Raw genomic sequence first — 13,082 nt, 5'->3', positions numbered from 1 at the left:
GTCTAGGCAACGCTTATAGTGGCTACTTGGGAAAGAAACATCGGCTACCCTGAATGGGAGCAAGCGTTGCTCTATCACATATGTACAGGACAAACTGAAAGGAAATAGAATAGGTCCCATGCAATAATACTTTATTGGTTCAAATTCACACTGAATTCGCTCTGGTCAATAGAGCCATTTGAGAAAAATTGACTCGATGCTGATGTTTTTGTTTATTTAACTTACCAAATCACCAGCCTCGTTGAAACTGTAACACAACACAGAGGGACACCTAGACGCAATTCAGCTCACTAAATACCTTTTCTGGAGTTGACATTAAGACACCTCAGTTGAAAATTAGCTCTCGTCCCGTCTTCTATCCTTTCGTTCTTTTCATGTGCTACGGTGCATATCCGAGAGCAACAAGCCCAACTTTGCGCAATTGTCAGGTTTTACACAGCAATACAAAGAGTGGTCAAAACGACTGGAAATAGTATGTGCAATTTCGCTTCTCAGCTGTGTTCACTCTCAGGCACTTGTGCAGTGTACTTAATCACAGTCTGCATATTTTCTAAAACAACCTCTCGCTGAGTTCAAGCCAGGCGTATTGTGAAAGTAACTGAGAAGGAGGAGGAGGAGAACTTTAACGAAACAGGAGAGGTTTGCCAATTAACTGAGAAATATGGCTAAGCAGAACGTTCAGTTGGGCGAGTTGGTATATAAGCATCTTTTGCAAAACAGCGCGAACAGCGGCGGACAAGAACAAGAAGGACACGGGAAATTATTAGCACCAGGTATTGCTAATAAAACCTTAGTTGAGATTCAGCGCTCGTCCCGTGTCCTTTTTGTTCTTGTCCGTCGTTGTTCGCGCTGTTTTACAAAAGAAAACTGAGAAACGAGTGCAAGCGGCCATCGCACAACATGTGCAGAGCAGCGCAATTCGCTACGGCAAAACAACATCTGCAGAAGTGAACGCAAATCTCTCAAGGGAAGTGTACTACAAAACCAAGCTCACAAAGTTCTCAGGGGCTCCTATTTAGATTTGTGTTAGCAGTGCGACAGCATTAGAACCTGTTGAGGTCTTTACCGGAGGTGACATCAATTCCGGTCTGGGGCCCTCACTTAGCTATAGTCAACGACAAAACGTTTTCTGAATGAGGCTTTTAATATTACCGATTACAACGGAAGAACAAATCCATCGAAACTTTTGGCAGAAACAAATAATTGGAGGCTAAGTTAGAAAAGAACCAGCCTAACAGAAATCGCATTAGGCCTCACAACATGGAAGTCGACGGCAAAAACACGAGCTGGAGCTGCCACCGCGCAGTGCAGTGCAACCTAATGCGAACATAGCTTAAGAAAGCTTCTTGTGTAAAAATCTCGGTCCGAAGGGAGATACCGTAGCGGTAGCCGGCGTTCATTGAGGGCGAGATCTTTGGGCGAAGGAAACAATCTTCTTGGGATCTGGGAGAGTGACCGCCTCGCAGTCCTTCTTTCGAAGTCTGGAGATGTCTCTCCCCCATGAAGAGAACTGAAAATACGAAACAAATCACGAACAGAAACCTGCAACAGTTTATTGGCGGTTTTGATTTCACTTAAAAGGTGAAGAGTGATACGTGTGGCTACAAGAAAAAAGCTTACACCGCACTTTTCTCCTTCGAGTAGACGTTTGCACGTCGCATATTCACCAGACTGTGTCGCTGCCGACGGAGCGGCAGGCAGGTGCTCGTAAGTCTTCTTTTTTTTTATGGGTTGGGCAGTTTTGCTGGGAATGTCTTTTCTATCCACAATTTGCTTTTTTTTTCCTGCAAACTATTTTTCGCTGCAAACTTCCGCTGGAAGTTCCATAACGACTCTGCTAGGGAGTGAGTTTTTGGTGTTCCAGTGGTTGTAGAGGAATCAAGAGTGGCCAGAGGAGGCTAAGCCACCAGGACAGAAGCGATTGAGATTGGATCAACGACATAGTCCTCTCCAGAAATCTGAAAAATAGAGCCTCAACTCTAAACATGATGATATATACACCGGGCGAATTTAATGGAAAAGAGGGGGGTGGGTAGGGAAGGGGTGGAGGTACAAAATCTCGACTCGTTTTGATGACAACGCATCTTACGCATGTCAGAGCCTCTAGCGGGTACAACGCTACCCATGTAGGCTTGGAGTAAAGAAGTCGAGGTAGTTGTCATCGTACACAATAAACTGAATGCGACATGATAACGCGCTCAAAAATACAAGGGACAACGACAACGTGCATGCCGTCGACATCTTTTCTTTGCCCGTTGTGTTTCTTAGCGCTAGTTATTATGTCGCAGCCAGCGCTTTTAGTGGCCAGGCCAGTTTTGTGCCGGCGTTACTGTGACATTCGCAACTTGTTATTGCCTGCGCCTGCGCTGACGCGCGTGGTGTTCGTTCTCATAGACTTATACTAGACTTTTCAGTGAAGCTAACTTACATGCATTGAAGAGCTCCCAGTTTGCATAGCTGCGCAACTGCGTAACTCCCACCGCAAATGCACAACACCATTCAGGGGCGATCCAAGTTTTAGCGTGTGCTGGTTATGATTGTGCAGTGCGTGCGGTCATGCATATCATTATTATCCTCACGTTTTTACGTGCTTGAGTTCTGCTCGCTTAGCGTGGTGTGTATGCTGTACACTAAAGAAAAACGCTTTAAATCTGCACGCTACACCGCTGAATTGGGGTTCGCACATGCGCACTCATCGCTTTCACTGCTTACGTCATGCAGTTTTGTCAGCAGCTTATGATTTAAAGGGATTTCATGCCAAATTTGATTCATTGATAAGATCGGAAGAACTTCTCCTCTCAGAGTAAAAGGGCAGTCTGTTAATAACCAGCAGTAAATAAAAATGACAAACGACAAAAATAATCTACTTTACATGTATCCTTGGGAATGAAGCGTTCTGTGTACGAATTTATGGCGCATTTATTGATATTTGCGAATGATAAGCGTTGAATGCGCTTTTTGATAGCATAGTGGCTAAAATATGCTCATTACAGCCTTTTGGGTGTAGCAGACAGCGGTGAGGGTCTCCGACTTAAACTACCGTATTTGCTGGCCTATTGGGCGAAAGGTCGCACGCTTGAGTAAGGCTGCTTGAAATTATATCCTCCCGAGATGAAACTGCTGCAATGGCTGCGACTATGTTAACGGGTCTAGCCCCATCGACGGGGATCGTGTCCTTGCTTCAATCTCAACACTTAGAGAGTGTCTAACCCAGGCTAGTCTGCGTCCTTTGTTGTGTTCCTCATCCATGCGCTTTGGTACGGGGTGAGTCGTAATGTGTGATCTCATCTGCATGGGCATGTCGACCTTGTCGCCGACTTCCCGCGGTGGACTGATTCTGAACTTCTCTAATATATTCCTGCCAGGCTTATATGTTGAGAGCCTGGAAATTTAGTTGACACGATGGGCCTCTATTAGCTGGTCGGTGGTGTTGTGAATCCCCAACTGTAGTAGCCGCTCCGTGGATGTGCATAGAGGGAGTCCCAGCTCGGTCTAAGCGGCTTTTCGTATAATAACATCCAGTTGGTCTTGCTCCTTTTTGCTAAGCCGCAAGTACGGGGTTGTGTGCATTATCCTAAAGAGAAGAAAAGCCAGAACTAATCTTACGGCCTCTTTTTCTCTCAGCCCATTTCTTTTTTTTTTTGATTAGCTGGCGTAGCGTTCTAGAGGCTTGCTCGGAATAGGCTTCGAGCTATCCGATTTTTGTGCCGTTAGTGTTGCTGCTAGGTACGATGGCTCCTAGGATCTTTTGCCGTGGTCGATCAGGCTTAACTCAGATTTCTCAGCAGAGCGCGTTAAACCATGCCTCATCGCATGCCGGCACATGACTATCGCTGCTGCCTGAAGGCGGTCTTGAATTTCCTCTTCATTACCGCTGCAGCACCAGATCGCAAAATCGCCCGCATATATAGCGTCCTCAATACTGTTACGTGGCGACCAGCCGAAGAATGAGGTGAGATGTACTATGTCAGTGAGATGATTTTTAATGGCAGCTGGCCTAGCGCTAGCGCTCCATCCCGCGCCACTGCCAGCGTCGTCGTCTTCGTGACAATACGCGGGGCTGCCGAGCGATCGTCCCGATCGTGAATGGAAGAAGACATCGACGAATAGATGCGCTCGATGGTGATGGGTTCAGAAGACGGTACAAAAGAAATGGCAATGGTGGTGAAGTGCTGGCCGCCACGATGAAAGAGATGAGTGAATGAATCCTGGTCCACGAAGCTTCCGGACCGTAGGTCGCCAGGAGCCGACGGCCGAAGCCCTGAGACGCACCGAACGGCAGGGGCTTGGGGGTTGTGTCTTCACGTGTGGACAGCGTCTCGGGTCGGTGGCGTCATAGGTACCAGTAGCGGCGTCGTCGTCATGTCGCCGTGTCTTCTGTTCGGGGCGGGGGACGGGGCTGGGCTGAATGGCGTGTTTGGTTCTGGTCTGGTGGACTGGGGCACTGCCGGTTGGTGCGGACAGGAACACACGACCGATGACCTCGGCACACGCAGGACGCCGAAGCTCCAGGACCAGGATGGGGATGCACCCCGCACCTCCACCAAATGTTACGTGGCGACCAGCCGAAGAATGACGAGAGATGTACGATGGCAGTGAGATGATTGATGATTTTTAATGGCGGCTGGCCTAGCGCGAGCGCTCCGTCCCGCGCCACTGCCAGCGTCGTCGTCTTCGTAACAATACCTTCGATCCGGTCCAGCTCCTCTGGTAGCCCGCGCACGGCCAGGCTGAAGAAAAGCGGAGACAAGACCGCTCCCTGCGGAGTTCCCTTGGAACCTAGATTGAAAGGAGAGAACGTCTGATCAGCGTTCTTATCGACGCTTTCCGATTGAAGAGAAGGTCCTTCGTGTAATTTTAAGTACGGTGGCCACAGTGGACTATGGTAGGTCCCTCCACAATTCCCCTAGCAGATTGCATTGTATAATGCCTCCTTTAAATCGGGCGCAATGATCGCCTTGACCTGATAGCTGCCGGAGTTGCCCCGAATCTCTTTTCTGATAACAAAAACCTGTGTAGATAGTTTTCTCTAAATCAATACAATGTGTTCGGGAGAATATCGTTTTTCCTAAGCAGTCTCTACTACAGTTAGGTGTTCACGACCCTCTCTCAATGTTTTCGCAGCCATGTAGTGGTTGGGGTCGGCCGCAAATGATCAATATCGCATGGCTTTTTGGGTTTGGGAATAAGCTGTACTATAGCCACTTTCCAGGAGTCGTGGATCTGATTTTTGTTACAGCATTTCGTGTTGAAGTATTTCAAGGAGGTGCCATCCTTGTTAAGAACATCTTGGCGTTAAACTGATAGAGACCAGGGGCTGTGATATTATGTATTACTTGAAGCTCCGCCCTCAGTTTCTCGACAGTTAAATCTTGGTCCATCTTGCCATTAGGTGCGCCGGTGTACGCAGGGAGAGTGTAGCGTTATCCAGGCCGAGGAATGTCCGTACGAGTTTTGCGATGAGGGCTTCGTTGTTCCCTTGGTAGCTGTTCAGGGCTTTACAGAGCGTTAAAAGAAATGAAATTTGTTTCTGAGGAAAGTAAATGACGCAGTAACTGTCTCGCTTACTGGGTGGACACCCAAACCGCGCCGTAAAGGAAGGGATAAAAGAGGGAGTGAAATATTAAAGGAAGAAGGAGGCGCCGTAGTAGTGGAGATCTCCGGAATAATCTCGACCAACTGGAGACCTTTAAAGTGAACTAACATCGCACAGCACACGGGCGCTTTTTGCGTTTCGCGAAGGAAGGCCGCTAGGGGGCCAGACGAAGAGAACGCCCTTCGCAAGTGCTCCTGCATCGACGCCTCGTTACACCCGGCAAACATCAACGCAGTAGAAAATGAAGTACTCCATCGCTTTCTACTGATCAAGCGGAATCCGTGGATACCCGCTTTAAATCCGTGAGTCCAGATTTCGCCATTTTCTGCCCGTCGGAAAATCCAAGGCAGAGAACGCCGCGCTAAGCCTAGGCGGCGTCGGGCCGTCGGCCCGAAGGAACGCTGCTACAGATCACGCCGCACCCGTGAGGATGGCGGACGCTGAAGCGGCGGCGTCGGCTGGAGCCACGACACCGCTCGAAGAGAATCTTCACAGCGACGACAACGCTACCAACAACGCTACCGACAACGCTACCGACCACGCTACCGACAACGCTACGGACCTCTCGCAGAAGAGAACAATCGACAACGGGGGATGGTTCACTGCCAAATACCAGAACTCGAGACTGATTGCCGTTCCAGAGGCCGGTACAGACGCGGCGGACAATTCAGCGCTGAGCCAACCCAAACTCAAGTGGAATCCCGTTCGGCGAGAGAAGCTACCTCCTTTGCCAAAAAACGACTTCAAAGTCATCCTTAGACCGAAGAATGGACTCAACATCAGCGAACTGAGCACGCATCAGATGGCCCGGGCTATAACCAAAGCATGCGGAAAACCAGACATCTGCAACGAAGGCAGCTTCCTTATACGGCTGCACAACGGATCCAACATCGCTATACTCAGCACACCAAACATGGAGACTGCCAGTGCTGTGCAGTGTATTTCAAGTCTACGCTTTGATGCAAAGAACTATGCAGTGACAGCTTACGTGGCCGCGCCGGACAATTCGTGCAAAGGTGTCATTCATGGAGTGGACGCCGGGACCACGCCAACTGAACTACTACCGCATCTCCGGGTACGTACCCAAGGAGTCAAAATACTTTATGCAAGAATGCTTGGCAAATCCCAAAGCGCGGTCATTACCTTCGAGGGAAAGATCGTTCCGCGCTACGTCTATTACTACGGCGGCGAGATACGTTGCTACCTCTATCGATCATCGCGACAAGTGTGTTATACATGCTTAAAGGCCGGACATAGGGCGGACGTATGCCCGACACCTGACGTTGTCGTCTGCTCTAAATGCACCGAGCCAGTGATCGAGGACGGACACACCTGCGAGCCCAGGTGTGTGCTATGCACGGAAGCGCATCCTACGGGGGCAAAGAAGTGCAAGGAACGCCTCAGGAAACCGAGACCACGGACGAGAAAAAAAGAGGAACCAGGCGGCGGAGACAACGGCGGCCGCGGCCGGGCCCGGAAACGCTGATTCAGTGAGGACTCCAGTTCGAGATCCAAGTGCAGATCGGCATCGAGATCAGGATCAAAGTCGAGATCGGCGTCCAGGACCCGGGAGGATCCAGAAACCAAAAAGAAGCAGGAGCAGAAGAAGACCGCACCAAAAAAGGAGGAAGCAACCAGGGTGAGCTGGAAAGAGCATCTTTTCCCCACCTCTCCCACTGCTCCAAAAAACACAAACACACAGAAAACAGTGATAGTTAACAACGCTAATGGGGAAGCTAACGAGGACGTTCAAGAGCTAAGACAAATAATTCAGACGCTCAGGGCAGAAAACGCCCAGCTGAGACAGAAACTAAACAATCTGATAGACGAACTAAAGGCCCAAAGAACAAGGCAGAACAGCACTAACCCGCAAACAGACGAAGCTCAGGCGACGACTATAGGGCGCCAGGAATTTACAACTGCCATGGTTGCTGTTAACAAGCACTGGCAAATCTTAGCAACCTCATATCCAACATCCAAGACGAGACGCGCAAGGATAGAGAGCGTCTAGTACAATTCACAGCCATGAAATCCAGAGGAAAACCCTATAACAGGCCATCCCAGTATGGCGAGCAACCGTAAACGCTCGGTCAAGTTGGAAACCCTTGAAATAGGGCAGTGGAACTGCCGTGGGATCCGGCGAAAGCAGGGTCTTCTTAAACAACACATCACAAATTGCACCTCTCCGCCAGACATAATCGCCCTATAGGAAACCGGCTGCTCACTCACTCTCGCGGGGTACTCCGTCTACGAGGGGCAGGGGCAAAGCAAGGTCGCCACGCTGGTTGCAAAAGCAGTCACCGCAATCAGACACGACATCGACGGAACGGACATTGACCACGTCCTTATAGAAATCATTACCCAAAAGAGAAGCCAAGAAAGCACCTTCCTACTTAACGTGTACAGCCCGCCAAGCCAGAGGAAATCCAATTTCAGCTACCTGCTAGGCAAAGCAGAAGAAGCAGCAGGCAAGAACGGTATCGTTATTCTGGGGGACTTTAATGCCTGGCATAAAAGTTGGGGGAACGTTCGGGAAACCCCGAAAGGCAGGGATCTAGCCAGGGAAGCTGATCGTAGAAGGCTCACCCTCATCACTGACCACACCCAACCCACGCGAGTGGGGAACAGCATCAACCGAGATTCGTGCCCAGACTTATCATTTGTCAAAGGGGTAAGGCACGCAAGATGGGAAAACGACGGCGAAACTCTAGGCAGTGACCACTGCATCCTGCGCATCCATATAGAAACCCTCCCGATCAGGCGACAACATGGCCAGGCTAGACTGACAAACTGGGAAGCCTATAGGAAATCCAGGGCACAGCATGAAGACGCTGAGATCACCGACATAGAAGGCTGGGTCGCAAGAATCAAGACAGACTGGCGAAAACTAACCCGAAAGGTCGCCCTCACTACCAACACACCCGAGGTGGACAAACATCTCTTACACCTTTGGGACGCCAGACGGGGCCTACTAAAAAGGTGGAAAAGGCAAAAGCATAATAGGCGGCTCAAGCGTAAGATCGCTGAGGTCACCAGACAAGCTGAAGAATATGCGACGGAGCTCTCGAGGCGCGACTGGAACCAAAAGTGCAACGAACTTCAGGGGACTCTAGGTTGGGCCGAGACATGGGCCTTGCTAAGGGCTCTCATAGACTCAACCACCACAAAATCCGAAACCCGTAAGACGACCCAAAGGATCGCGCACCAGTTCCAAGGCACTGACGAGGAAATGCTACAGAACATCAAGCAGCGTTACATCGGCAATGCAACATACGCCGACAGCAGCTTGGCATACACGGGCGAAACGAATCCCGCTCTGGACGAACCCCTTACCATAGAAGAAGTCAGAAACGCTGTGATGTCCGCCACAAAGAACACAACACCAGGGAGGGATGGCATCACCAATGCCATGATAAGGAATCTGGATGACAATTTAATCAAAAGATTCACGGAGTTCATCAATAAACACTGGGAACAGGGGACCCTCCCGGACGACTGGAGACATGCGGAAATAGTAATGATTCCGAAGTCCGGAAAGACTCCAAACCTGGACAATCTTAGACCCATTTCCTTAACATCATGCTTGGGAAAAGTGTACGAGAGAGTTGTGCATCACAGGTTGCAGACCCACCTTGAGGACAACGAACTCATGCCGCACACTGTTTGGATTTCGAAAATACCTATCGACACAGGACGTTCTCCTGCAGATCAAGGAGGAGGTGCTTACTTCCGTTCCAAAATATGGAGAAAACATCTTGCTCGCTCTCGAGCTTCAAGCGGCCTTCGACAACGTCTGTCACAGGGCTGTGCTGGAGGGGCTCAGCAAACTGGGTTGTGGGCAGAGAATATTCAACTATGTGAAAGCCTTTCTGACTAACCGAACCGCTACCATTGGAATAGGAGGCATCAGGACTGACACCTTCAACACACCAGAAAAAGGAACACCACAAGGCTCTGTGCTATCACCTATGCTTTTTAATATTGCAATGATTGGTTTAGCAAGGGCGCTCGAAGAAATTGAAGGAATCAGGCATGCCATCTACGCAGATGATATCACAATCTGGGTGACAAGGGGATCCTTAGGCGAAAAACAAGAGCTTCTTCAGCGAGCGGCAGACACGGTCAACGCATACGCCTGACACTGTGGACTTGCATGCTCCCCTGAAAAATCCGAGGTGCTCAGAGTCTACAGACAAGGGTAAGATCTGCAAAACTCCATAGATATCTACATAGGGGAAACGTAGGTTCCAGAAGTATCAAAAGTTAGGATCCTCGGCATGTGGGTCCAAAGCAACCGTCGTATTGATCACACGATCAGACAGCTAGCAAATACCACAGCACAGATCACCAGGATGATTGCAAGAATTTCAAACAGAAGAAGGGGTATGAAGGAGGAAGACACATGTAGGCTAGTACAGGCCCTCGTGGTCAGTAGGATCTTATACGGCGTCCCCTACCAAACACCGCTCGAGCAAGAAAAGGAGCAGTTGGAGGCAATTCTTAGAAAAGCATACAAATGCGCTCTCGGACTGCCGGTCAGCACTTCGACGGAGAAATTCCTTAAACTGGGCATAAACAACACAGTGCAAGAACATATCGAGGCCCACCTTATCGCACAGAAAACAAGACTGATGCTGTCCGCAACAGGAAAAAACACGCTGCGGTTGCTGGGCATGAGGGACGCTTTGAAAGAAATCAATAGCACAGCGAGCGTTCCAAATGAAATCAGGAGGATCATTGAGATCAGTCCGATTCCAAAAAACATGCATCCAGATATACATAAGGCGAGAAGAAAGGCAAGATCTGAATTCCATGAAAGAAGCTTCGCCGGGGCAAAAGACGTATTATATGTTGACGCAACAACATACAGACACCGATATGGCTCGGTAGCCAGCGTGGTGGATCACCAGCTCAGGGAAATCAACTGCGCTTCGATAAAAACCAACAACATACTCGAGGCTGAGGAAGCAGCAATTGCACTCGCCATCACCCAGCAGAGTGATGAGCCCCATGCACACATCATTACAGACTCGCAAGAGGCGTGCAGAAGATACAGCAGTGGACGCATATCCACTGCAGCCATTCACATACTCAAGGCGAGGACAATCACTTTTACGAGATGCTTCATCACGTGGACACCAGGCCATGAGGCTGTCAAAGGGAACCAATGTGCGGGCGCCAAGGCCCGAGCATACGCCAACCGGGAGGCGCGCACCGAAGGGGAACTGGACGCAGTCACTAGACGGTATGGAGCCATCTTAGAACACCAACGAGCCCTCCGGAGGACCTACCCGCCTCCCCACAAAGACCTTAGTAAACAGCAGTCGGTTGCCTGGAGACAACTACAGACTAATACATACCCCAATATGAGTTTACTCAGCAAAATCTATCCATCCACTTATGAAAACAAATGCCCGCTATGCGGTGAACACGCAACGCTTTACCACGTTACATGGGCCTGTCAGAAAATGCAGGCAGCGCCGATAAACAACACACCTACACCAGAGCAGTGGGAGGCTGCGCTGTCCAGCTCAAAGCCTGAAGAGCAGCTCAAGCTGATCGACAGGGCTCGCAAGACTGCAAAAGCCGCTGGGGCCCTGGACTGAGGGCTCCCCATACGCTGCGAGAAATAACCCTTATACAATAAAGTTTTTCATTCATTGCGTTTCGCCTCCATCGAAGCGCGGCCGCCGTGGAGGGGGACTCGAACCCGGGCACTCCGACTGTCTGTTTGCTGTTCCCGGTTTGATTCGGCTCGATAAGGGATCTGAAGAGTCCCGATGCTTTAGTCGTTCCCATTCTACCGTAGAGCTTATCATACAGCTTGAGACAGTTTTGGTTAACTAGGTCATGTGCGATGTCGTCCGCTTCGTTGGTGAGTTCGGCAATTTTTATCTTCAGCTTGCGATTTAAGTCTAGAAGAGTGCAGTGTGGGGCTTGTTAGTACGACATTATGGAAACCATAAGTAAATGCGCAAACTGGGTATGGTATTTCTGTGGAAGGTTTTTTAGAATTGCTTGAGGTATATTTTCTTAAACGATTGTGAGTTTTCAAGATAAATTTTACTTGCAGAAACGTGGCATTTGTATTGGTTCGTGTGTAGCTCTCGTTCTATCTGAGATCATTTTAGCCGAAATTGACCGCTCTCTATCGCGGGTACTTTCTGACGAACGTATCGTTCGGGTGTTCCGATACGTCGATGACTTTTTGATCCTTTTAAATACTGACCGCAACGATAACTTGACAAAGGTGGCAACACAGGATTGAGCATATTTTTAGTCTGCTTTTGCCATTTTTAATTTTACGATTGAACTTCCTGAAAATTCTTTTTTGCAATTCTTAGACTTCAGATTATTCTTTAACAATTCTGACCACCTATGCTGGGCGTACATGCCTAGGTCAAAACAGGCACCCCTGCCCTTCAACTCGTCTCATTCGAAGGTGGTCAAGAGCGGTATTTCGTCAACTTGCCTCAGGGCTTCGTTAAGCAAGTCCAGCCCTCATAAGGTTAAGCCTAGCTTTGATGTAGTGGTGGATCGTCTTCGGTCTGCCGCTTTACCGCTGGCCTTCCTTCTGGGTGTTGCCGAGTCCCTGTTAAAGTCCTTCTACCCAAACTCAAAGCCTCGTGGGGCGGATGCCCAGGAGAGGCGGAAGTATGAAGTAATTCCCTATGTTCACAGGGTCTCGCACGGCCTTAAGAGGGTCGCCGGTAAATTCGGTGTAGAGGTCCTTTTTTCGGCACCTTGCAAGCTGTCGCGTTTGTGCAATTTGGTTATACCAAATAGGCAAAAGAAGATTGAGTGTAGCACCAACCACAGACACAAATTTGTGCAATGCAGAGTGAATGTAATCTATCAGATTCCGCTGAGCTGTGGTAAGGTGTACGTAGAGCAAACTGGCCGATGAATCAACATTAGGTTATTAGAGCATGCCGATTCCTTAGCTGATTCTAGAGGGCAGCATCTGTCTAGCCATTGTAAGATCTGCAAGCCCAGAGGCAACAAGCCCCTGCTTCCCTTCAGCTCGGCACACTCCAAAGCCGTAAAACGAGGCATTGTGAAATCGTGCCTTTCCAACGCTCTGAGCAAGTCCTGCCTACATTTGGTAGGACGCAGCATTGACATCCAGTTGCAGCGCCTTTCGAGCGCAGGCTGCCAGTCGGCCTTGCTGGCATCAACTGCCGAGAACCTGCTGAAGAAACCAGCCAGCATACCCGATCAAATTGACCGGACGAAATTGGCGGTTATTCCGTACATTCACGGAATTTCGCATAATATTAAGAAGATCGGTGCTAGGGCTGGTGTTAGAGTGGTTTTTAACGCTCCTGAAAAACTCTCCAGGATTTGCAAGAGAGTGAATGCGGAGGATGCGGCCGTCGCTTGTTCGAAGCGGCACCACCAGCGATTCGTGGCCTGTAAAAAGAGCGTTGTGTACTCGATACCACTTGCCTGTGGTAAGCAGTACATTGGCCAAACTGGCAGGTGC

Source organism: Amblyomma americanum, chromosome 7 (assembly GCF_052857255.1).
Source record: "Amblyomma americanum isolate KBUSLIRL-KWMA chromosome 7, ASM5285725v1, whole genome shotgun sequence".
NCBI classification, from domain to species: Eukaryota; Metazoa; Arthropoda; class Arachnida; order Ixodida; family Ixodidae; genus Amblyomma; species Amblyomma americanum.
Note: the sequence above shows the minus strand (reverse complement) of the source record.